This window comes from Tachysurus fulvidraco, chromosome 14 (assembly GCF_022655615.1).
Source record: "Tachysurus fulvidraco isolate hzauxx_2018 chromosome 14, HZAU_PFXX_2.0, whole genome shotgun sequence".
NCBI classification, from domain to species: domain Eukaryota; kingdom Metazoa; phylum Chordata; class Actinopteri; order Siluriformes; family Bagridae; genus Tachysurus; species Tachysurus fulvidraco.
In genome coordinates, this window is record NC_062531.1 from 731,872 (window position 1) to 755,402 (window position 23,531).

General features: G+C 40.3%; 1 protein-coding gene and 1 long non-coding RNA gene across 3 annotated transcripts in view; both read right to left on the minus strand.

Moving 5' to 3' along the window:
- Positions 1-23,531, minus strand: part of LOC113642617 (N-acetyllactosaminide beta-1,3-N-acetylglucosaminyltransferase 3-like) — an 82,778-nt gene that overhangs the window by 12,132 nt on the left and 47,115 nt on the right. The window lies entirely within an intron of this gene.
- On the minus strand, positions 4,508-7,202 carry LOC113642627. Its single transcript, XR_003440617.2, has 3 exons — positions 5,875-7,202; positions 4,829-5,625; positions 4,508-4,535 (listed from the first exon to the last, which is right to left on the minus strand). It is a non-coding gene; the product is annotated as an uncharacterized LOC113642627 (long non-coding RNA).

Consider the following 23,531-nt stretch of genomic DNA (forward strand, 5'->3'; position numbering starts at 1 on the left):
TGACACGACCGTGGTGGGTCTCATCAACAAGAACAATGAGTCAGCATACAGTGAGGAGGTGCAACACGTAACTACCTGGTGTAGAACCAACAACCTGTCTCTGAATGTTGATAAAACTAAAAAGGGTTAGGGTTAGGGTTAGGGTTAACCCTAACCCTGGTTGTTGAATTCAGGAGAGCACATAGCGACCGCTCTCTGATGAACATCGACAGATCATCTGTAGAGATCGTCAAGAGCACCAAATTTCTTGGGTCTCATTTATAAAACTGTGCGTAGGATCCCTACTAAAAGTTTACGTGCGCCCAAAATCCAAAAATGGCGTACACCAAAAAATATTCTGATTTATAAAACCGTGCATACGCACACCTGTAAGCAATGTTCCCTTTATAAATCACAGATCACCCAGATGTGCGTACGTGAACCAGCCTCATATTCCGCCCTGTACACGCCCATTTTTACACGCCCATTGCACGCTCCACAACTGAGCTGGCACAAGAGTGGACCTCATTATAATGAGTTTCCTCTGCACTCTGTGGGTTTAAAAATGGGGTGAGAAATTTAATTTGGGAAACCAGACATTGCTGCAAATTGCATTTAAATTTCGGCCTGTTCTCGCACAGTGCAGTGGAACCTGATGTATCGACTACCCATATTAAGTAAACCATTCTAAACGAAAGATATTATGGCACTCAGGGACGGCTGTGATACACCAGACCTATAGGGTGAGATGATAGATTCCAATAGAATTATTTCATATACAAAAAGTTCTTAGAGACAAAGAGGATTACTAATAGGTTTTTTATATAAATAACTTACCTGTCTGCCAATTCCCGTTGGAATCAGCCGGTTGCCAAGAACCCCAGAGTGGTGAGGACTTGTATTTGGATTGGGATGGCATGGTTCCGGCGTGTTGCCCTCTCTAATACTGGACCCAATTCAGCACATAGGTCCAAGAGCACAGCTCTGGGGAATCTAAATCGGCTTATTAGCCAGTCATCATAATGGTCCCTGAAAACTCGTTCTCTCCTTATTCACCCATTGGCGTAATCCTCCAACAGTGCCAGCAGTGCCATCATGAAGCATTACATACCCGGGTCACCGGAGGATTTATATGTTTCTAGCAATTAGACTGATCGTTAACACCTTGACAAAATCACAGAATTAATTTGTGGGCAAAAATTTAAGACGAAAATGTTATAGTGAACACATGCTTCTTCATGAAGGTTTTGTAATGAACACCGTAATAGTTAGGACCGATGATGAGGAGCGATTGTGCTTCATGACTGTATTTGCAGACTTTGACATTTTATGATATAAGTACATTAAGGAAAATTTTTCGTTTTTACACTGTGTTCTGTAGTTCTCTAATAAAAGGGTATTTCATGCTATTCTGTATCACATGTAGTCGCACCATCTCCTCCTGGGCTCCCGTTGTGGACAATGTGACTGTAAGGCAGCGCTGATTTATTTGTATTTTTTTTAAATACATTTTGAATTAGGTTTGGATTTTACTAGATGTATGTAGCCTAAAACAATCGGCACAAATAACACTGTTGGATTTAATCTTCATGATAATGTGGATATAACGTATGAAATTTAAATGTCATTAATTCTTATAATCATTCTCCTCACATTTATTTTCTACAATCTAACTTCAGTTCACGACCTCACCATCTGTGTTGCCAATTCCCGTTGTCTCCAGAATGTCTCCTCAAAGTTTGCTTAAAGGTGCACACGTTCTCCCGTCAAGTTTGTATTTTTTCACAAACGTACGTACGTTTTTTCGCGTACGTACGTTTTCAGCCCCGTTTTGTGCGTACACACGCTTTTATAAATGAATCACCAAGAAAGCCCAGCAGCATCTCTACTTCTTAGGAAGGCTGAGTAAGGCACATCTCCCTCCCCCCATCCTGACCATGTTCTACAGAGGGACCATTGAGAGCATTCTGAGCAGCTCCATCACTGTCTGGTTTGGGAACTGCACCAGCTCAAATCGCAAGATCCTGCAGCAGATAGTGAGGACAGCTGAGAAGATCATTGGTGTCTCTCGTCCCTCTATCATGGACACTTACACCACATGCTGCATCTACAAAGCAAACAGTATTGTGGACCCCACACACACCCAGTCAGCAAATTCATTTGGGCCAGATTTGGGCCAGATAAACAGCTGAGCTGTGGCCCAGATTAGTTTGTGTTTGTCGGCCCAGATATGGCCCACATCTCCTTTGCCAAAACTGAACCAAAGCAGAGCCATAAGTCCACCAAGCATGAGCCAAATGTAATTTATGTGGCCCATATATGTCACACCTCTTCTTTGAAAGAACTGAACCAAAGGAGTGCCATAACTCCACCAAACATGAGACAAATAATACAATTTAATGTGGCCCAAATATGAGCCTTATATGCAATTTTAGTATGGTTGAGTTCTGTTAAAATCTATTGGCCCATATGTGCCACACATGCAGCTGACAGTATGTAAAAGTCTTATTAACTTAAAGGTAAATGAAACACTCAACAACAAATGTACTCAACACAATTTACTTCAAAACAAGTGTTTAAATAATTACAGCTTTAAGAGTAAACATAAGAATACATTTAAGAATGTATTCAACTCAGAGTAATAAAAATTACAGAAATTTTTAAAAAAAAATCAGATTAACTTGTACAGAGAACTTAAATTTAGAAATTGAGTTGTGATGTGCCTAATGAGGGTCGGCAGTGTTTTGTTGGGCCTCGTGTTTCTTCATTCGCTCCCTCCTACCCCCCCTCTCGGTCTCTGCAATAAAGATGAATTTAAATAATACTAGCAGCAATACAATATGGAAGTTAGAGCTGGAGGATAATGGGGGGAAAATCATTTAATATAAATTTCCTCCTTTAATATTTTAATTGCAATAATTAACCACCTCTGAAAAAAAATTTCCAGTATATTTTCGAAAGGAATTGCAAATTGTATTTTTCTATATGTGGGTCATAATAATAACACTTACTTGGGGGAAATGTGTTTTACTTTTGGGGGAAATATTTTCATATAAAAAAAAAACATAAAAATTGTACAAAAAGACATTTCTCCCAAGTTGAGTGTTTTTAGTATTCGCTTTCAGGTTTTGCACTTTGCAGACGGTCCCTTGGTTCGCACATAGAGACATGTATTTTGTCCACCGCGGAAGAAAGCTGATTTTGAGGAAAATTGGGTTGTAGCTGCCTCTCTACATTACTACGGTAGAAAAGAGGTGTTATTTGTGTAGTAACAGCGTTTAGCTCAGGAGTTATTGACTCGGGAAACTCCAACCTGTGAATATGTGGCCAACTTTAATTAAGTACTGTTGATTTATAGCCAAAAACATCGGAATTTAAAACGCCAAACCAGCGGAGCCCTAGCGTACATTAAACTGTATTGTTAAACTGAGGAAAATATTAGCTAATTTGACCCCATTCCTCAATTAAACTAATAACTAAATGCTTAATAACATGCAATATTGACACAATGCTGCATATTTCAATTATATGACTGTAAAGTGCCAATCACTTACCTGAACGTAGCTCACACAGTCGTGAGGAAAGCAGAAATGCTGCCCACTGCCCGAGTCTCATGGTTCTCATGTGTTCTTTGTTATCTGGGCCATATACCTCAAAATGAGTTGTGAACCAAGAGAGCATTTCCCGCCAATTTTAAAGTTATGACAAAACAAATATGGCCACAATTTTGCCCTTATCTGTATAGCCACGCCACATCGAGGCCACATCTCACATATGTGCCAGATAATTCCCACATGTGGCCCAAACGTAACTGCTATCTGCACTCTTCACCCCACACACACACTCTTCACCCCACCCACACACACACTGTCCTGCACTGCCTTTTGTCTGCACTGCCTTTTGTCCTGCACTGTCTTCTTGTCCTGTGTCCCCACACTGTGTACACCAGGTTGTAAAGATACACTTTATGTGTCTATGACTAATTTACTTCAGTCCTTAACTCTGTGTTGTTCAAACACACACACATACAATATATATATATGTGCACTCACACACACACACACACACATACACACACACACACACACACACACACACACACACACACACAATATACATATATATACACACATACACATGCACACACACAATATACATATACACACACACACACACACACACAATATACATATACACACACACACACACACACACACACACACACACACACACACACAATATATATATATACACTCAACATGACAATATAGAGCTCTTGACTCGACAACATGTAAAAATAACGTGGACAAACACACACATTCCTGCAAGTGTTGAGTTTTTCACTCAGAATGTTTATTGATATGTAACTATAACTAGAAGCATCGTGGCATCACACTGCTAACAGCTCCAGGAAGTACAGAGTGTGACCGATGGCTGAAGTTAGAACAGACTGAGTCGAAATATACCCAACACCTACAAAACACACACACACACACACACACACACACACACACACACACACACACACACACACACACACACACACACACACACACCTACTCTGGTCATCACAATATTATTACTGAATTATTATCATTAAACAAAAAATACATAATAAATAAAGACAGTTTATTGCTCGCACTTTTGACTTGTAAAGAAGTCACGAGTTCCTTTTTATATCAGCGAGATGATCTGAAGGAACCACAAATAAATACATTTTAATTTCTCAACTAATAAATACAACTACAGCATTAACATAAATACAAAGACATTCACAGCCATCATCAGTGTGACACACACACACAAACATAACACACCCTCAAACAAACACACAGATGCACATGCAGACACACACACACACACACACACACACACACACACACACACACACACACACACTTGTGCACCCCATGCACACACGATCTCTCATTTCTTGTCACTTCAGACAGGAACAGGGGCCAGGATTTCCTGTGGAAAAAAAAACTAACAACTCTGAACTCTAATTTTATTGTTTATGCCATTTACAGACTGAAGAAATACACGTGGCATTTTAAACACAATTCGTGTTTTATAGTCAGGACTTAATAAATAACAAAATGTTAAATAAATAAATATATAATCACAATATCAGGTAAATAATTCTCCCTCCCTCTTTCCCCATCTGTAAGCAGCCTGTGTGTAATGTTTTATTAGTTTTATTACTTTCTCTGTGTCACAACCGGGAAGGAGGGAGACAGACCGATACGCAGGATAGCTTCAAAAGAATGGGGTTTAATAAATAACATACATGAAACAGGAACACAGACAAAAACTAAACAAAACAAAGTACAATGGAATAAAGACGTTATACGAACATGACACTGATGGGACAGTGACGATGATTCCAGACACAATAATAACAATGGGAAACAGGTACACTGTATGTAGAGACGGGAGGAGCAGATGAATGCAGGGCAGACATGTGACGAGGAACATGAACAAAGGCACATCAGTCCTGACAGTCTGCATGTGTCTCGGGGTCTCCTGCTGCTACGAGTGTATCCTGTGACTCCTTCATCGTGGATTCTCCGGGGAACTGAGAGAGAGATGAGAAGGTTCCAGTTCTCCGGGAGTGAAACAGAGCAGCAAAAAGAACACAGGAAAAAACTAGAGAGGAAAAAAACAGGGAGACCAAAGAGATGATGATGTGATAAGGAGAAAAACAGGAACAAGAAGAACAATTCTTTTGTTCTTTCACTTGCTGTGCCATTAAAACTCTAGAATAAAGAGAAAACCAATAAATATATAGACAAAGATTCAGAAAAATTATTCATATGAGAGACTAGATGATAAAAAATGAGCCAAATAAACACATGAATTAGTAGATAAAAATAACTGTAGACATTACTGACTAACCAATCAGAGAGAGGATCCAGATGTAGGCGGAGTCTGAGCCCAGCATGGAAGACTTAGCTGTAAAGAAGATGTTTAGCTCTTTCAAGCAGCTCTGAGAAACACCTTTGTTGAAGTTTCCAGCTATTTGCCCCTAACAAAATGTTGAGGCTTTAAACACCACCATGTATGAGGTCATGCTCCAGACTTCCTAACAGCTCCTCCATATCTTTGGCCTTCATGCTGTTTCCAGGTTGCTGGATCTTTATGTCATGGCCCCAGTTTCACTTGCATTTTATCATCAGATAAGTTCAGTTTCAGTTAAACTGAAATGACGCTGCGGCCTTTTGACAGAAAACACAATAAAATGGCCGCATCCGTAACCCTCTGCTTCACAACCACCTACATGCATCGGTGTGGGCAGTCAGGTGATTCTGAGAAGAGCTTGAAAGCTCACCACAACAACCATCACAAAAACTCTCACAAACACACACACACCAGCTCTAACAATCGCACAATCACACACACCATTGCCACAGAAACATAAAAGTCATGATAAAGTCATTTATTTTCAAAAATGAGACAAATTGTGTGAAATCTTAGGACACAATATGAGAACAGAGCATTGGCTCAACTGCGACGAATCCAAGCTGAGCTTTCGAACACGTTTAACCTGAAAAACACGGAACATGGCTTCAGGCAATAAACACTGAATAAATAATGCCCAGAGGAAAACATTCTTCTATAACATTCCTCTCTTAATGAAGACCATGATAGTGTAATACAACACAAGACTTAAACTCTTTCTTCATAACTGGTTTCCAGTGAAAATAATGTCATGTAGAATATTAAGAGTGATATTAAAAGTCCACCTTCAGTGTATAGTTTCTTACTGAGACATGTTGTGTGGAAGCAGATCAACTCAGAATCTGAACACTCACAATTTAACTAAATTAAAATGATATTTTTCTCCCACAGAAACCAGTTCTAACAAAAAACTAAACATAAGGCATCAAACACTAACACAAGCATGAATGCGTAAAACCAGGAAGGTTAAAAGGACTCAATCAGAAGACACCCTACTGACCTTCCAGATGATTTTCAGACCCAAATATCTGTGACACAAGAACGGAATGTCTCACATTTCTATGATATCTGAACTGTATTCAGAATACATTCTGAGCCACATGCCTTAAATGTGATGCTTTAATAATGAGACAAATAAAGATTCTATTTTAATAAACACTCGTCCTGTAGCTGGCGGTTCTTGCTCTGCAGGTTTTCGATTCTCTAGATGGAATGTGCTCAAAGTCATCCAGTCATTTTGTACGTGTTTACTATGAGGAATTCTGGGGTCTTACTTAAAATCCCACTCTGTGTTTATAATGATTTATAATCCCACTCTCAGTGTTTATAATGATTTATAATCCCACTCGCAGTGTTAATACTGATTTATAATCCCACTGAGTGTTTATAATGATTTATAATCCCACTCTCAGTGTTAATACTGATTTATAATCCCACTGAGTGTTTATAATGATTTATAATCCCACTCTCAGTGTTTATAATGATTTATAATCCCACTTTCAAGTATTTATATTGATTTATAATCCCACTTTCAAGTATTTATATTGATTTATAATCCCACTCTCAGTGTTTGTTTATAATGATTTATAATCCAACTCTCAGTGTTTGTTTATAATGATTTATAATCCCACTCTCAGTGTTTGTTTATAATGATTTATAATCCAACTCTCAGTGTTTGTTTATAATGATTTATAATCCAACTCTCAGGTGTTTATAATGATTTATAATCCCCCTAATGAGGTGTGGTTTCTCTCAAGGTCTCTTCCTCATATCGTCTCAGGGAGTTTTTTCTTGCCACCGTCACGTTTTTGTTTTTATTCTGAATTGTTTATATATCTGTAAAGCTGCTTTGAGACAATGTCCACTGTTAAATGTGCAATAAAAAAAAATTTTTAATTTAAATTTATTTCTATAGAGCTTTTAACAATGGACCTTGTCTCTAAGCAGCTTTACAGAACAAACATAAAACAAAGTTAATATAAATATTAATATAATACAAAAATTCAAGGTTATATTAAATATATTTAAATATGTTAGTATTTATCCCCAAAATTGAATTGAACTGAATTATGTCGACACTGAAGGTTTTTGGGAAATTTGTACTGAATCTGTACTGAAGTGACGCTTCAATGTTGTTGAAAAGCCGTGATGTAAAGGACATGCTGCCTGAAATCATTCACATCACTTCAAGAAGTCGTTCATTTGATCAGTGGCATCTTTTACAAAAAAAATCCTGTTTTGTTTAAAGGTCAGAGAAGGGAGGATGTTATATTTACACCTACACTTAACATCGATACAGATCCAGAAAACACAGCCTTTAAATAATAACTAGGTGGAGTTTTTGAGTAATTCTTCAGAATGATGAACAACAGATACAGAAGGTTGTCACAAGATTGTCATAATGACAGGTTTCTGTGTTCATAAAAGCTGAAGGCAAATCAGAACATTCTTTCAACTCAGTGTGAAACTAAAGCTCCTAAAACTGGAAATGCAGCCTTTTTAACCCTTCTGCAGACCTCGTCTGAATTCCTATGCAAATTAGGAGCACCGAGTCAAGTTGATCTTGTCTGTCCTCATGTTCCCCCTCCTGCGTGACCTGAGGTTAGTGCATCTCTCACTAAAAAAAAAGCCAATGTCATTTTATTTAGCATTTAATAGAGAAACAGAATCCACACGGGATCTCAAACAGAGGAATTAGATGAGCGTTAGTTGATCAGCGAGGAACGACATCAAACTTAATCCGGACACATGAACCAGGAAATGAAAACAAGATCTAGAACCAGAAAAACCAAGAAACCAGAACACCACCACCTCAGGTCATGCAGTAGGGGGAACATGAGGACACGTAAAACTGCTCCAAACAGAACAAATACCGATGACAGCTTAAATACAGGGCTAATCAAAAGGAGTATAAAAGCAGGGTAAGAATTCGAGACACATGACAGTGCGTGTGTGTGTGTGTATGTGTGTGTGTGTGTGTGTGTGTGTGTGCGTGTGTGTGTGTGTTAGTGATGGCCGGTTCGTGAACAAATCGTTCTTTTGAACCGGTTCTTTTTAGTGAACTGGATGAACTTTCAGTCATGCCTGACAGCCCCTCCAACTCTAAATAAACTAATATCCCGGAGTATATGTACCTCCTGTACACTGAACTGAGACATGTTGTGCTGAGAGAACTGTGAGCTCGAGCTGTTGATACTGCATATGTGTGAAACACTGAACCGATACAGCGAATCAGCAGTTCAGAACTGAGAACTGTTTCTTTCGGATGCGTATGTGAACCGATGAGCTGTTGATACTGCACATGCTTGAATAACAGAACTGATACAGCGAATCACTGAACTGAGAACTGTTACTTTCTGACGTGTCCGACATACTGAGAACTGATGAGCTGTTGTAACTGCACATGCGTACATCACTGAACTGATGCAGCAACAAATGTAAATGGTTATGATTTAATGTCTTATCAACGTATGAGTGTTTAACTCAGTTGCATTAGTTTTTTAAACAACTGATGGAGCGAAAGAAACATTTCAAAACTACGCTTTTTTTGTAAGTTTTTGTAAGTTGATGAAGATTAGTTTATTAACTTTATATCTTTAAGACACGTTTGCACATCGATGCCTGTACTGCGTGTTTTAGTTGCAAAACTTAAATGTAAGAAACGTATTCAAATAAAGTTATGATTACAAAGAACTTGTGTTCAAGTGTGTTAAATTGACTGTATTAATATCTGCCGGCAGCGGTGGGATGAAGGAATTTACGTCATGACGTCATTGTGAATTACGTCATTACGTCAGGATGTAAAAGAACTGGTGAACTGGATTATTGAACTGGTTCATTAAAACGAACTGTCCGAAAGAACCGGTCCGCGGAAAAGAACCGAACTTCCCATCACTAGTGTGTGTGTGTGTGTGTGTGCATATGTGTGTGTGTGCTTGTGCACGCGCATCTCTCACTAACATATACAGTATATGTTACAATAGAAAAACAGATAAATGAAGAATGAATCTTGAAGTTTGCTTGTTAATTTATCACAATTATATATGTATATACTGTACATGATAGATATTTACCGAGTCGGCCCAGTACAGAAGCCCATGGTGAACATCTGCTCATTAACACCATGTTAATCACCTCTTTAATAACAGGCTACAAACTCACTGCAGTGTGTGTGTGTGTGTGTGTGTGTGTGTGTGTGTGTGTGTGTGTGTGTGTGTGTCTTTAGTACATCGTTTTAGAACAGATAGGATGAAGTGAGAGACAGGGGAGATAGAGAGTGAGATATTAATCTTAGAAGAAGATAGATGGAGAGATGATGTGTGTGTGTATTAACTGAGATGGAGAGATGGATGGAGGGATGAAGGTGTACTAACCGAGAGCGATGGAGACGGGGTTCTGAATAATGGAGCTGACCAGGATTTTCCTGTTCTGTCCGTTCAGACCAGAGCGCTCGATTCTGGGAGAAACTCCAGCGTCGGCCCAGAACAGGAAACTAATCGAGAGAAAAAGTGAAAGTTTCAATAAAAGTTAAACCAGTTAAAGTTTATTCATCATTTACTTGGAGTTAGAACCTGCACAACTGACCCGACTACAGGCTGCACGGCGACAGCGGTCGGGGACGACAGACCCGAGATTAGAGGAGTGTGTTCACTTCCGTTCAGTTCTGCAGCATGAACAGCTCCAGTACTGTTACTGGTCCAGTACAGAACCTCATTAATCCAGTCCACAGCCAGACCCACAATCCCACTGACTCCAGAGAACATCACTGAGGGTTCATGATCTAATGCATCCAGAACCAACCTGAGAACACACACAGTTCAGAGATCAGTACACGTGTGTGTTCTCAGTACCGTACATGTGTGTGTGTTTGTGTGTGTGTGTTCAGTACCTATTGATGTGTTTAATGTTGTTCAATATTGGTCCAGTTTAGTGTGTGTGTTCAGTACCTGCGTGTGAGTGTGTTAAGTACATGTACACGTGTGTGTGTGTGTTCAGTACCTGTACACGTGTGTGTGTGTTCAGTACCTGTACACGTGTGTGTTCAGTACCTGTACACATGTGTGTGTTCAGTTCCTATTGATGTGTTTAGTGTTGTTCAGTGTTGGTCCAGTACAGTGTGTGTGTGTTCAGTACCTGTAGATGTGTTTGGTGTTGGTCCTGTACACGTGTGCGTGTTCAGTACCTGTACACGAGTGTGTGTTCAGTTCCTGGATACATGTGTGTGTTCAGTACCTGGACACGTGCATGTGTGTGTTCAGTACCTGGACACGTGCATGTGTGTGTTCAGTACCTGTAAATGTGCATGTGTGTGTTCTGTACCTGTAAACGTGCATGTGTGTGTTCAGTTCCTATTTATGTGTTTAATGTTGTTCAGTGTTGGTCCAGTACATTGTGTGTGTGTCAAGTACCTGTAGATGTGTTCAGTGTTGGTCCAGTACAGTGTGTGTTCAGTACCTGCAGGTGTGTTTAGTGTTGGCCCAGTTTAGTGTGAGTGTTCAGTACCTGTAGATGTGTTCCGTGTTGGTTCAGTACAGTGTGTGTGTTCAGTACCTGTAGATGTTTTCAAAGTCCCCTCCCCTCCCACATAAGAAGCCATCATGGTTTTCAGAGTTTTGTTGACTCATTCGGAAAGGTTGGTCTGGGGGTGACAACTGGTAATTAGTTTCTGAGTAACGCCCCAGTTTTTGCACAGATCAACCAAGAGCTGACTAAGAAACTGTGGGCCTCTGTCAGACAGGATGTCCTTGGGCACTCCCCATCGATTGAAGATTTCATCCTTCAAAATCCGACAGATGCATGGAGTCTTACTATCTCTTAAAGTGAATAGCTCCACCCACTTTGTGAAATAGTCAACCACTACAAGGACATAGATGTTGCCCTTCAGACTTTTTGGAAATGGCCCCATGAGATTGATGCACAGCATGTGACCGGATTTGTTCACTTGAGTTGATTGAAGAAACTCAAGGGGTTTGGTATTTAACGGTTTGTATTGTTGACACACAACACACTCTTTCTCATGTTGCCACACATCCTTTCGGACATCTGGCCACCAGGCCACCTCCAAGATTTTAAGAAGAGTTTTCATCTTCCCCAGATGAGCTCCTAAGGGGTTGTCATGGAAATAGCCTAGGAAAGTGGGAGTAAGAGATTTTGGGACTACCAGCTGGAATTTAACACCATCGGCGCTTGGAATAATTCGGTAGAGTACACCCTGCTGGATTTCCCATCTTATTCTATCACTTTTCTCCTCCTTTCCATCAACTTTTTCCATTAATTCCTTTACCTGCTCATCTTGTTCTTGGGCGACTTGTATCTCAGCCAGAGAAGTTGGTAAGTTGAAATGCCATGATGAGGTCTTCGCTACATATGCAGCCAGGACAGCGTTGTCTTCCACAGATCTAGATAGAGCGTCTGGTACCACATTCATTCTGCCCTTTCTATATTGAACCTGGAATTGAAACCGCTGTACCCTCAAAGTCCACCTAGTGAGGCGGGTTGTTGTCTTTGGAGAATTAAAGGCCCATGTCAGTGCTGCATGGTCAGTGTACACCACAAAAGATACACCCTCCAAATAATGGTGCCACTTTTCAACTGCCCACACAACAGCCAGACATTCCTTCTCTGAGGTTGAGTAGTTCAGTTCTGCTCCCCTCAAGCTCCTTGAGGCAAACGCAATCACACGCTCCACATTATCAATGATTTGTGAAAGTACAGCTCCAAGTCCTGTAGAACTGGCATCAGTTTGTACTTGAAAAGGATGGCTCAGATCTGGTTGGGCCAGCACAGGGGCTTTCTGCAGGGCTACCTTCAGGCTCTCCATACTCTGCTGACATTTTTCCATCCATTTCCACGTGACACCTTTTCGCTGCAACTGATACAAAGGGGCAGCCAGCTCTGCAAAATGTGGGATGAATTTGTGGTACCAGCCTACCATGCCTACAAACCTCTGTAATGTCTGAATGTCATGAGGAACAAGGTAGTTGGCGATAGCATTTGTTTTTCTGGGTCTACCTCCACCGCTTTTCCTGAAACAACATGGCCCAGGAACTTCAATTCATTCTTAAGGAAATGGCAGTTCTTCAAATTCAGGGTCAAGTTGGCTTGGTGGAGTCTGGAAAAAAACAGCTTCCAGGTCTTGAAGGTGCTTCTGTTGAGAAGGTGAGTATACAATAATGTCATCAATATACACAAAACATATATAGTCCCCCTTAGCTCACCAAGGACCCTTTCCATGAGATGTTGAAATGCAGCCCCTGCATTTTTTAGACCAAATGGCATGGTCAAAAAATTATACATGCCAAACGGAGTGATGAAGGCAGTCTTCTCATGACTATCCTTGTCCATTTGTATCTGCCAGTACCCAGATTTTAAATCCAATGTGCTGAAATATTTTGCTCCGTGCATAGATTCCAAAATATCATGAATAATAGGCATGGGGTAAGCATCCTGTGGTGTTTTTGCATTTAACTTTCTATAGTCAACACAGAAACGTAGGCTCTGATAAGGTTTTGGCACAAGGACCACTGGGAAGGCCCAAGAAGATTGTGAGGGCTCAATTATGCCTTCCTGAAGCATCCTGTGAACCTCCTCCTTAATAAAATCCTTCTTTAGAGGTGAAACTCAATAGGCTTTGCATCGTATCGGTATGTCATCTGTTGTTATGATCTTGTGGGTGGTCAGGTTTGTCTTCCCTAGCTTGTCTGAACAGACAGAAGGCCAAGCATACAGAAGTCGTAGTACCTCAGGTGGATACCTTAGTATCAGATCATCAATTAAAGTTGATCCAGTAATCAATTGCTTAGGTACTTCAGAGTCCAAGGTTAAAGCCATGTACAAGGTGACTACACATTCTTCTTGCTGGCTCCGTAACTGTTTTCCCAGAGGCTGGCTGAGAAAAGGAAATACTCTAGTTCTTTCTTTAATGTATAGTTCATAATTATATTTGCCCACGTTTACTCGTACATCAGCCTGGCTAAGGAAATCCAGACCTAATATAAGTGGAAAAGCAAGCTGTTCATCTGCCATCAAATAGGTATGAACGGTCCACACCAGTCCATGCCACTCACAGGTAATAGGAACTCTACCTTCTGATTTTTGTGCCTTTCCGTTGGCTAGCATAAATGTTTTGTTGGCGTGTTTTTGCATTTGTTCACATGGTTTAACCAGTGTTTCCCACAACTTCTTCTGCATTAAAGTGAAAGTGGAACTAGTGTCTAGTATAGCTTCAACTTGTCATCCATGGATACTCACAGCAACTTGAAGCAATGGAGGGGTTGTAGGATGGACTAAAGTGAGAGGTTGGGATTGCCCAGCAGTGGATTTAGGAACGTTAACATGTCATACTATTGGATTCTTTTTTCCCTTTTCACTGGTCTTAATTTAATTTACTTTGGCACAATAATCTCTTTTAGAGTTAAGGTCTCTTTCTACCATTGATCCAACCTTGACTAACTGTTCCACTGTGTGCACAGCACCTCGTAGGCTTCCCGCCACAGAAGGGTTGCAGTTATTCAGAATCCTCCATTTCCTCCTCAGGCACAATGCCCTATAATCATAGGCAAAGTCTCTAATACATTGATCAGGCCCCTGGATCATAGTTTTGAGTTATTCTTCTACCTCAGTGAGATAGTCAGTGGGTAAGAATGCTCCCAAAAATGCATTTTTAAAGTCCATCCAGTTGTGGATCTTATTTCTTTGGTCAAGCCACCAGCTCCGGGCTGGACCAGAAAGAACATTTTTCTTTTGGAGCTTCTGCTTCGGACACTGTGCAGTCATACATGTCAGACATTGAACTTGTAGCCACGGTGAAGTGGCTACAAGTTCAATGTCTGACATGTATGACTGCACAGTGTCCGAAGCAGAAGCTCCAAAAGAAAAATGTGTCACAGGAGTGCTAGTCTTTCTTAAACGGGCAACTTCCTTTTTCCATTCTTCTCTGAAGACACTCTACAACAGCATGTTCTAGCTTATTCAGAGACCTTTGCATTAATTCCTCAATCTTTTCAAACCGCTGGTCCAGAGTTTCTCTGAAGGCAGTTTCTCTGTTAAGTGCACTTTGATTGAAAGCTTAAAAATCCTCATTTAATGTGGAAATTTCAGTGTGTACTTCTTGGACAGATTGGGTGAGGGTGGTTATTTCTGGTGGTCTGGTGGTGAGGGTGGTCTATTCTCTCAATGTCATTTCATACAGGCTTCAAAGGTGGTTGGCCTTCCTCATCACTCTCTTCAGCCTGACTGTTAATGTACAAATCACTTTATAGAGAACTGATTTCAACAACATCCCTGTAGGCATCTCCAGGTGAAACAAGCTGGAAAGGAAGAGACTCTGCAGCCCCCACATGTCTACAGGAATGGACCCTGTCTTTGTGTTTGAATGAACAATCTCCATTGTAAGAACAAAAGCTGTTAACACACGACAATAATACAATCCACCAGGTAACAAATAACACAGTTCACAATGTACATGAGTTCCCCGTACGGGCCACCATCTGTAACAAGTCTGTCTCAATGAATCCTTAGACCTTCAGTTACACAAAAGTTCAGGCACTCAGATACTGTGTTTTAAATAGAAAACTTTGGTTAGGAGACCAGAAAAGGACACGACTGAATTACACACAACTGGAGTAAGAATAGGTGCATATATTAGGACAGTAAACACAAACACAAACTGTTCACCACTTAGCTGACTGTCTTTTGTTAGTCTATAGTTAAGCTTCTCTCAGTCCTTGAATAATCCCAGAAAATAGATAAATCCCAAGTTTGAAGGAAAAAAATAATCCAATGGTCTCTTGAAACGTACCAGCCATGAAATCCACCCTTATTTCAACTGGAGACCTTTACCTGGAAAAAAGTGTAGGGACCTTTAAAATTGTGCTTTGTTTTCAATGTTGTATAATGCCAATTTATTTATTTTATTTCTATTTTAAAATGTAATATTACATGCAGCATTGTTTTATTTTTCAGATATGGGTTTGTTTTATATAGTCAATTAATGGGTTAAATGTGAATATTATTGTTGGCCAATGACTGTGGAGTTAAAGGTAAAAGTTACAGCTGGAAGAAAGGGGGAGGAGCAACGCACATGGCGAGAGGAGACGTGCACGCTGTGTGTGCGTGCTAAAACGGCAGAGGTTAGCATGTTTGGAGACTGAGAATATTCGTTTAAATATTAATATTAAACTGTATTCGTTTTAGTTTATTTGATTCTTTTCAAAGTTCGACGCTATTTTCATTTCGCCGACTGTTTAAGAGATCTCTGCCATCGCGTGTAACAAAGGCCTAGCGGTTATCGCAGGAACAGCATGTGTGAACAGTGACTGCAGACGGGATCGAGTTGGACCTGGGACTTCCTCGTTTGCCACTGGATGTGTTGTGTTTCTGGTGCTGTAAAGTTTGCATGTTTGCTCTGTGCTTGGATCGGCCTGACTCATCACACAGGGAGAAGTGATCAGTGGTAATCGTGAGTTGACTCTATTCATGTTTCATCTTGTTTTCCTCGGATGGATGTAAGTGGGTCTATTTTCAAAGTTTGTGCTTAAGAGGATTGGTCATTATCCTTTACACTGCGCATGTGCACCAACTGGGCCTTAACGAAACACTAGTGTGTGTGACTGAGTTGTTGGTTCTTATAAATTTTGAAATACTATTCATATTGGGTTCTGGTTATATCTTTGTGCATTGCTTTATCTGTTTTGAGGTGTTTCAGTTTACTAACGAGAGAAATGCAATCTCATGTGATTTGATTGACATAATTTGAAGTAAAAAAAACAGGGTTGTAACAAGAATAGCCAAAGCAAGAGAATAATAAATTTTCATACCATTTGATACGTTTTATTTTGGTTTCAGGTTTCAAATATTTCATCATCTACTGTTTACATTTACATGTACAGCATGTGACAGACCCCTTATCCAGAGCGACGTACATAAGTGCTTAAATCTCTAACACTGAATACATTAATGCTGCTCACTAGGTTACATACTTAAGATACCATGAGTTTAAAACATTTGTTCAAAGTTACAATGAAAAAGTGTCAAAGGGTTTTTTTTTGTTGTTTTTTTTTATAAATGCAAAAGATAAGGAAAGAAGTGCTAGTTGAAGTGTTTCCTGAATAAGTAAGTCTTCAACCACCGCTTGAAAATAGCCAGTGACTCAGCTTTCCGGACCTCTATGGGAAGTTCATTCCACCACCTTGGTGCCAGAACAGAGAAGAGTCTTGTAGTATACTTGCCTCTTACTCTGAGAGATGGTGGAACCAGTCGAGCAGTGCTGGTAGATCGGAGGTTCCGGCGTGCAGTGCGAGGAATGATGAGGGCTTTGAGGTAAGAGGGAGCTGGTCCATTTTTGGCTTTGTAGGCCAGCATCAGTGTTTTGAACCGGATGCTGCAGCTACCGGAAGCCAGTGGAGGGATCGCAGCAGTTCTGCTAGGATTGAGCTTTAACTGATGAGCAGTCATCCATGATGAAATTTCTGCTAGACATGCTGAGATCCGGTCAGAAGCTGTGGCATCTGAGGGTGGGAAAAAAAAGATAAGTTGTGTATCATCAGCATAGCAGTGGTAAGAGAACCCATGTGATGAAATAATTTCACCAAGAGAGTGAGTATACAGGGAGAAAAGAAGAGGACCAAGTACTGAGCCCTGTGGGACATCAGTGGAGAGTCTGTGTGGAGCAGATGTCACTCCCCTCTATGTTACCGGATATGAGCGCCCTTCCAGGTAGGAAGCAAACCATTCCCAAGCTGATCCACAAATCCCAAGACTCCTGAGGGTGGATAAGAGAGTCTTGTGGTTGACCGTATCAAACGCTGCTGAAAGGTCAAGGAGGATAAGGATGGATGACAGTTTGGCTGATCTAGCAGCATGTAGTTTCTCAGAGACATCCAAAAGGGCTGTCTCTGTAGAATGAGCTGCTTTAAGGCCAGACTGTTTGGGATCTTGGAGGTTGTTCTGTGAGAGATAGACAGACAGTTGATTATAGACAATACGTTCAAGAATTTTTGAAAGAAATGAGAGAAGTGATACCGGTCTGTAGTTACTGATATCTGATGGATCCAGAGCAGGTTTCTTTAGGGTGGCAATAACCCTTGCTCTCTGTTGTTTAATGGTTGTTGGTTTAATGGTTGTTTAATGGTTTCATCCATTTTGTTTAAATGATAACTACATCACAACCAAAATAACAAATCTAGAATAAGAAAATAAATATTGGTTGTTAATTTACTACTTTACATTATACATTATTGTGTTCTTGTGTTTCATTTATTGGGATGGTTAATATAACACTAAGAGAGATTGTGATTTTAGACTGATGTAAATAGAATACTACAGGCCAATTCACAATTCAACTGCCGGGAATCCAGGTTTCTTTGTTAAGGGTAAATAAAATTCTCTCTCTCTCACTAATTTTCTACAGCTTTATCCGAACTACCTCGGGTCACGGGGAGCCTGTGCCTATCTCAGGTATCATCGGGCATAAAGGCAGGATACACCCTGGACGGAGTGGTAAATAAAATTAAATAAGGTAATTATTTTATACCTTATGGGTTAAAAATAGGGTTACAAAAGGATTCCAAAACCCTCGGGACATTGCCCTGAAAAATGCTTGTAGGGGAGAACAGCCTGTACAACTTCCAACCATTGCCTACTTTAGTCTCTAGGCCTTCCTTCCTCTCTGGTGTACTCCTTCAAAATAAAAGTCCCTTCACTCACCAATAATAGGGTTTCAACCTAAAAGTCCCCAAAATTAACAACATAAATAAAGAATGTTGATATAAGGCATACAAACTCAAAACCAGCTCAAAACAATGAATGAACTTAAATTAAGGCCTACCATGCCACACAGTGTGTGTTTTCAGTACCTGTAGATGTGTTATGTGTCGGTCCAGTACAGTGTGTGTGTGTGCAGTACCTTTAGATGTGTTCAGTGTTGGTCCAGTACAGTGTGTGTGTGTGTTCAGTACCTGTAGATGTGTTCAGTGTCAGTCAAGTACAGTGTGTTATCAGCAGTGTGAGAGGTTATGGGTGCTTTCACACCTGCCTTCTTTAGTTCGGTTGAATTTGCATAAATTGCAAAAAGTATTGTGCATTTTGGACTAAACCAGCTGCCGTAGTGTTTCTTTGGCAATATTTTCGGAAGATGAGCATGTCACAGTTTCGCAAAAGTAATGCTCGCCGCCTCCTGAAGTGTCTTGCGATGTGTCTTCGCCGTTTGCGGTGCATTAAAATGATATTTTCAAGCCGCATCCGCGCTTCATTCTGAAAATTAAGACTTTGCATAGAATGCTGTATACAAGTGATGTAGTAGATTACAACCACGAACATAATCGCAGCACGCGGTCGTCTCTCCATGGTGTATTGTATGCTGTATTTTCCTGTATTTTCCTCTTTTTATTTACTTCCGGAGATTCTTTGAAATTCCTTGCACGTTTATTCTGACCAATTGAGAAGCAGTTTAGGAAATAAACTCAAAGACATGTGGCCAATGAGTGATGTGGATGTTATCACATGACTGCATTTTGGTTCGTTCCAACTGGTGCGGAACAGAACGATCAGTGTGGTGTGAAAAGGAACCAAAACTGATAAAAAGCTACAATGGGTCATTTTTTGCTTTTGGTCCGGACCAAATGAACCGAACTATAGGTGTGAAAGCACCCTAAAGCTCCTGATGTTCCTGTTGTGTTGGTGAGCTTTTTATTCTCAGACCCATCAGGCTTCATCCACAGGATTCCCTCACTGCTACTGAAGACCACCGCTGCTGTATCACCTACACACAATCATGTACACATGAACATCGACGTACACACACACAGAGCGAGAGAGTCTTCATTATAGAGAAATGCAATGCCACAGTGCCCTCTAGTGGAATATACAGTAAATGAGTCTCCAGATTGAGACTTTACTGTAATCAAGTGTAAGTGTGTGTGTGCACTCGTGTGTGTGTGTGTCTTTGTATAGTAATAAACTTTTTGTACCTTTTTGCATTTGTGTCTCATGTTCTGTAAAGTTGCTTTGAGACAATGTCCATTGTTAAAAGCTCTCTCTCTCTCTCTCTCTCATCTCTCTCTCATCTTCTACCGCTTATCCGAACGTCTCGGGTCACGGGGAGCCTGTGCCTATCTCAGGCGTCATTGGGCATCAAGGCAGGATACACCCTGGAGTGCCAAACCATCGCAGGGCACACACACACACTCATTCACTCACTTCTAGTTGAAGCCTGCAGATGGCGCACTAGTCCATGTTACAGATATTCAATTCAAGTTACATTTATTTGTTAAAAGCTCTATACAAATAAATTTAAATTGAATTGAATATCTGTAGACGCCTAAGATAGGCACAGGCTCCCCGTGACCCGAGAAGTTCGGATAAGCTGTAGAAAATGAATGAATGAATGAATATCTGTAACATGGACTAGTGCGCCATCTGCAGGCCTCAACCAGAAGGGCACAAAACTCTTCTCTTTGCAAAATCTCTAACAAAATCTCTATACAAATTTCACATACAATAAAAAAAAAAAAACACTGGCAATATTTAAGGTGAAGAGAAGTTACTGCACACTAGGATGTGATGCTGTAGTGTAACAATCTGCTGGTGAGGGAGTGAGAAACCTCCTACAGTCTGAAATTGACAAATATAATAGAATTGTAGCTCATCACTTTAATTAGCAAAAGTTTAAATTCAATCTTATAATAAAGTGTAAAATTTTAATTCTGTTTATTTACATCACAATCTGTTCACTGACACAAAGCCTAACGTCACTCAGACTCAGAATCAGTTCAGACTCAGATTTCATTGTAAAGTTTATATGTGAGAAATGGAACACAGGAAATGATCTAAACTCAACCACAAAACTTCACTCATGAGTGAAAATAAAGCTGTAGATTTCTGATGTGTACATTTTGGAGTGTAGTGACATGTTTCTCACCACATGGCTGAAATATAATAAAGGCATCAGATCATCACGATCTGCTCTATCACTCAGTATTTTACTGGAACACACGCAGTGTTTCACAGTGTTTCTTAGTTCCTCTGTGCAGATGTTAAGCATTTTAATAACTCACTGTAGCAGTAAAGAGACTTTAGGGCAAGTAAAAGTTCTGACTTCCCCAAAACCACGTCAGGGTTTCTGCTGACTGACTTCAGATGAAGCCCTCATCTTTAACCCAGGCTGACATGTGGGCCATCATCTACCTGCTCCTCACACACACATACACACACACACAGATTTATAGAACATAAACATAGAACAAAAGGTTGATATAAAGAATAATATAAAGATTAATATAACACAAAATACAAGATTAATATTAGATATATATATATAAATGTGTATGTATTTATCCCCAATGAACAAGTCTGAGGTGACTCAGGTGACTGTGGGGAGGAAAAACTCCCTTAGATGGTAAAGGAAGGAACCTTGAGAGGAACCAGACTCAAAGGGGAACCTCATCCTCATCTGGGTGACACTGGGGGTGTGATTATATAACCTCATCCTCATCTGGGTGACACTGGGGGTGTGATTATATATATATACAGTCTGATAAATGTTGTATTGATGAGGAGATTGTTGTCCTCAAAGACCACATGGAGTTGGTATCTCCTCTTTGAACGTTCATGACCTTCAAGAAGTGGAACACAACTGGAGCTGGTACAATGTCTGGATGCCTCAAGATGGTAGAAAGAGAGAAGCAGTTTAGAGGAATTAATGTAGCTACTGTTCATAATATTATCAAGCACTAGATGGTAATGTGCATTTGGTCTGATGTAATAGAGCACAATATTATGGGATGTATTATGTGTACGCCTGACTAAAGAGATGAGTTTTTAATCTACATTTAAACTGTGAAAGTGTGTCTGAGCCCCGAACACTATCAGGAGTTTGGGAGCTAAATAAGAAAACGCTCTACCACCTTTAGTAGACTTAGATATTCTGGGAACTAGCAGAAGTCCTGAGTTTTGTGATGTCAGAGAGCGTGAAGGATTGTAACGTGTTAGAAGACTAGTTAGATACATGGGAGCTAAACCATTAAGAGCCTTGTACGTAAGTAGCAGCAGTTTGTAATCAGTTCTAAACTTAAAGGCAGGGTCTCCGATTTTTGAGAAATGCTTCAGAAAACCGAGTCGAGCCGAATAATAAACAAAAATCAAAACAAAAATGAAATCTAACGTGTAGCCAATGAGCAGAAAGGGGCGTGTCTTGTCAATATGGGTGGAGAGAGTGTTCAGTGCGCATGTGTGACATTAACAGAAAGTGGTTTTAACATCGACATGGAGGTTAAAAACAAAGAAAGAAAGAGAAGAAAGGCTTACGATAAGGCAAGAAGTAGGACGTGTTAATATACGTGTCAATAACTCCTGAGCTAAACGCTGTTACAGTGGTACCCCGCTTATTGATCTTAATCCGTTCCATAAAACCGGTCAAAATGCGAAAAGGTCGGAGAGCGAATGTAATTATCCCATAAGAAATGGATACCCGATTAATCCGTTCCCGACCTCCACCGATACCCAATAATTAACCATTTTTGCCCCGTTTTTAGCAGTATTAATACTAAATTATACATAAAATAATACAGGTACATAAATAATATTGTATATAATACTGTAAAAAGTATAAATTAAAAACTTTGCCATATCTATCAGTTGAATACACTGATAGATACTGAAGTCGTCCTTCCAGTACTCTTTCAGGGTCAAATTGCTGGAATTGGTCATGCTAAAACACTTACGAAACAGGTGTTTGGTGTAGAGTTTTTTAAAGTTTGCTATGATCATCTGATCCATAGGCTGAATGAGGGAGGTCATATTTGATGGCAGAAATTTGACTGTAATCCAGTCAAACTCAGCCTCCAACTCATCGCCTAAATCTGGAGGATGTGCCGTTGTCCAGGACAAGCAAGCATTTCAACAGCAAACCTTTCTTCCGACAAACCGAAGTTTAATTTACGATAGATGCTCTCTCCACGAAGGCTGAGGCGAGACTGGGAAGATCCTTCCCCTCGCACTACATGGGTCGAGGTCGATAAGCAGGGATTTGGTCGTTCAGCAGGTGCAAATTTCGCTCAAACAACTGTTCGCTAAGCGAAAAGGTTGATGTCCGAGCCGGTCGATAAGCGGAGTACCACTGTACTACACAAATAACACCTCTTTTCTATCGTAGTAATGTAGAGAGGCAGCTACAACTGCGTTTTGTGTAGTAACAGCCTTTAGCTCAGGAGTTATCGACTCGGGAAACTCCGACCTGTGAATATGTGGCCGACTTTACTTAAGACGCCGAGGCGCTTTTTTCCTTCTCGATAGGTGAGTAACGTTGGTTTTGCTTTGTTACACAGAACTAATATATGCCTTTGTCCTTTACATCATTATGCTTGTGTGTCATTTTTGCTTGTTTGTTTATCTGCAATCGTATTGTTCTTCCCTTCAGCTATGATAAAGACACGTTTCTTTCCATTATCTGCCTGGGTTATGTATGTATGTGTGGGCGGAGCTATCGATACAGGGGTGGGACCCATTTGGGTTAGGGGCGTGTTTGTTTTGGTGATTTCAAATGTCAACATTGGCTTTCAAAAATCAGAGACCCCACCTTTAAAGGGTAGCCAGTGTAG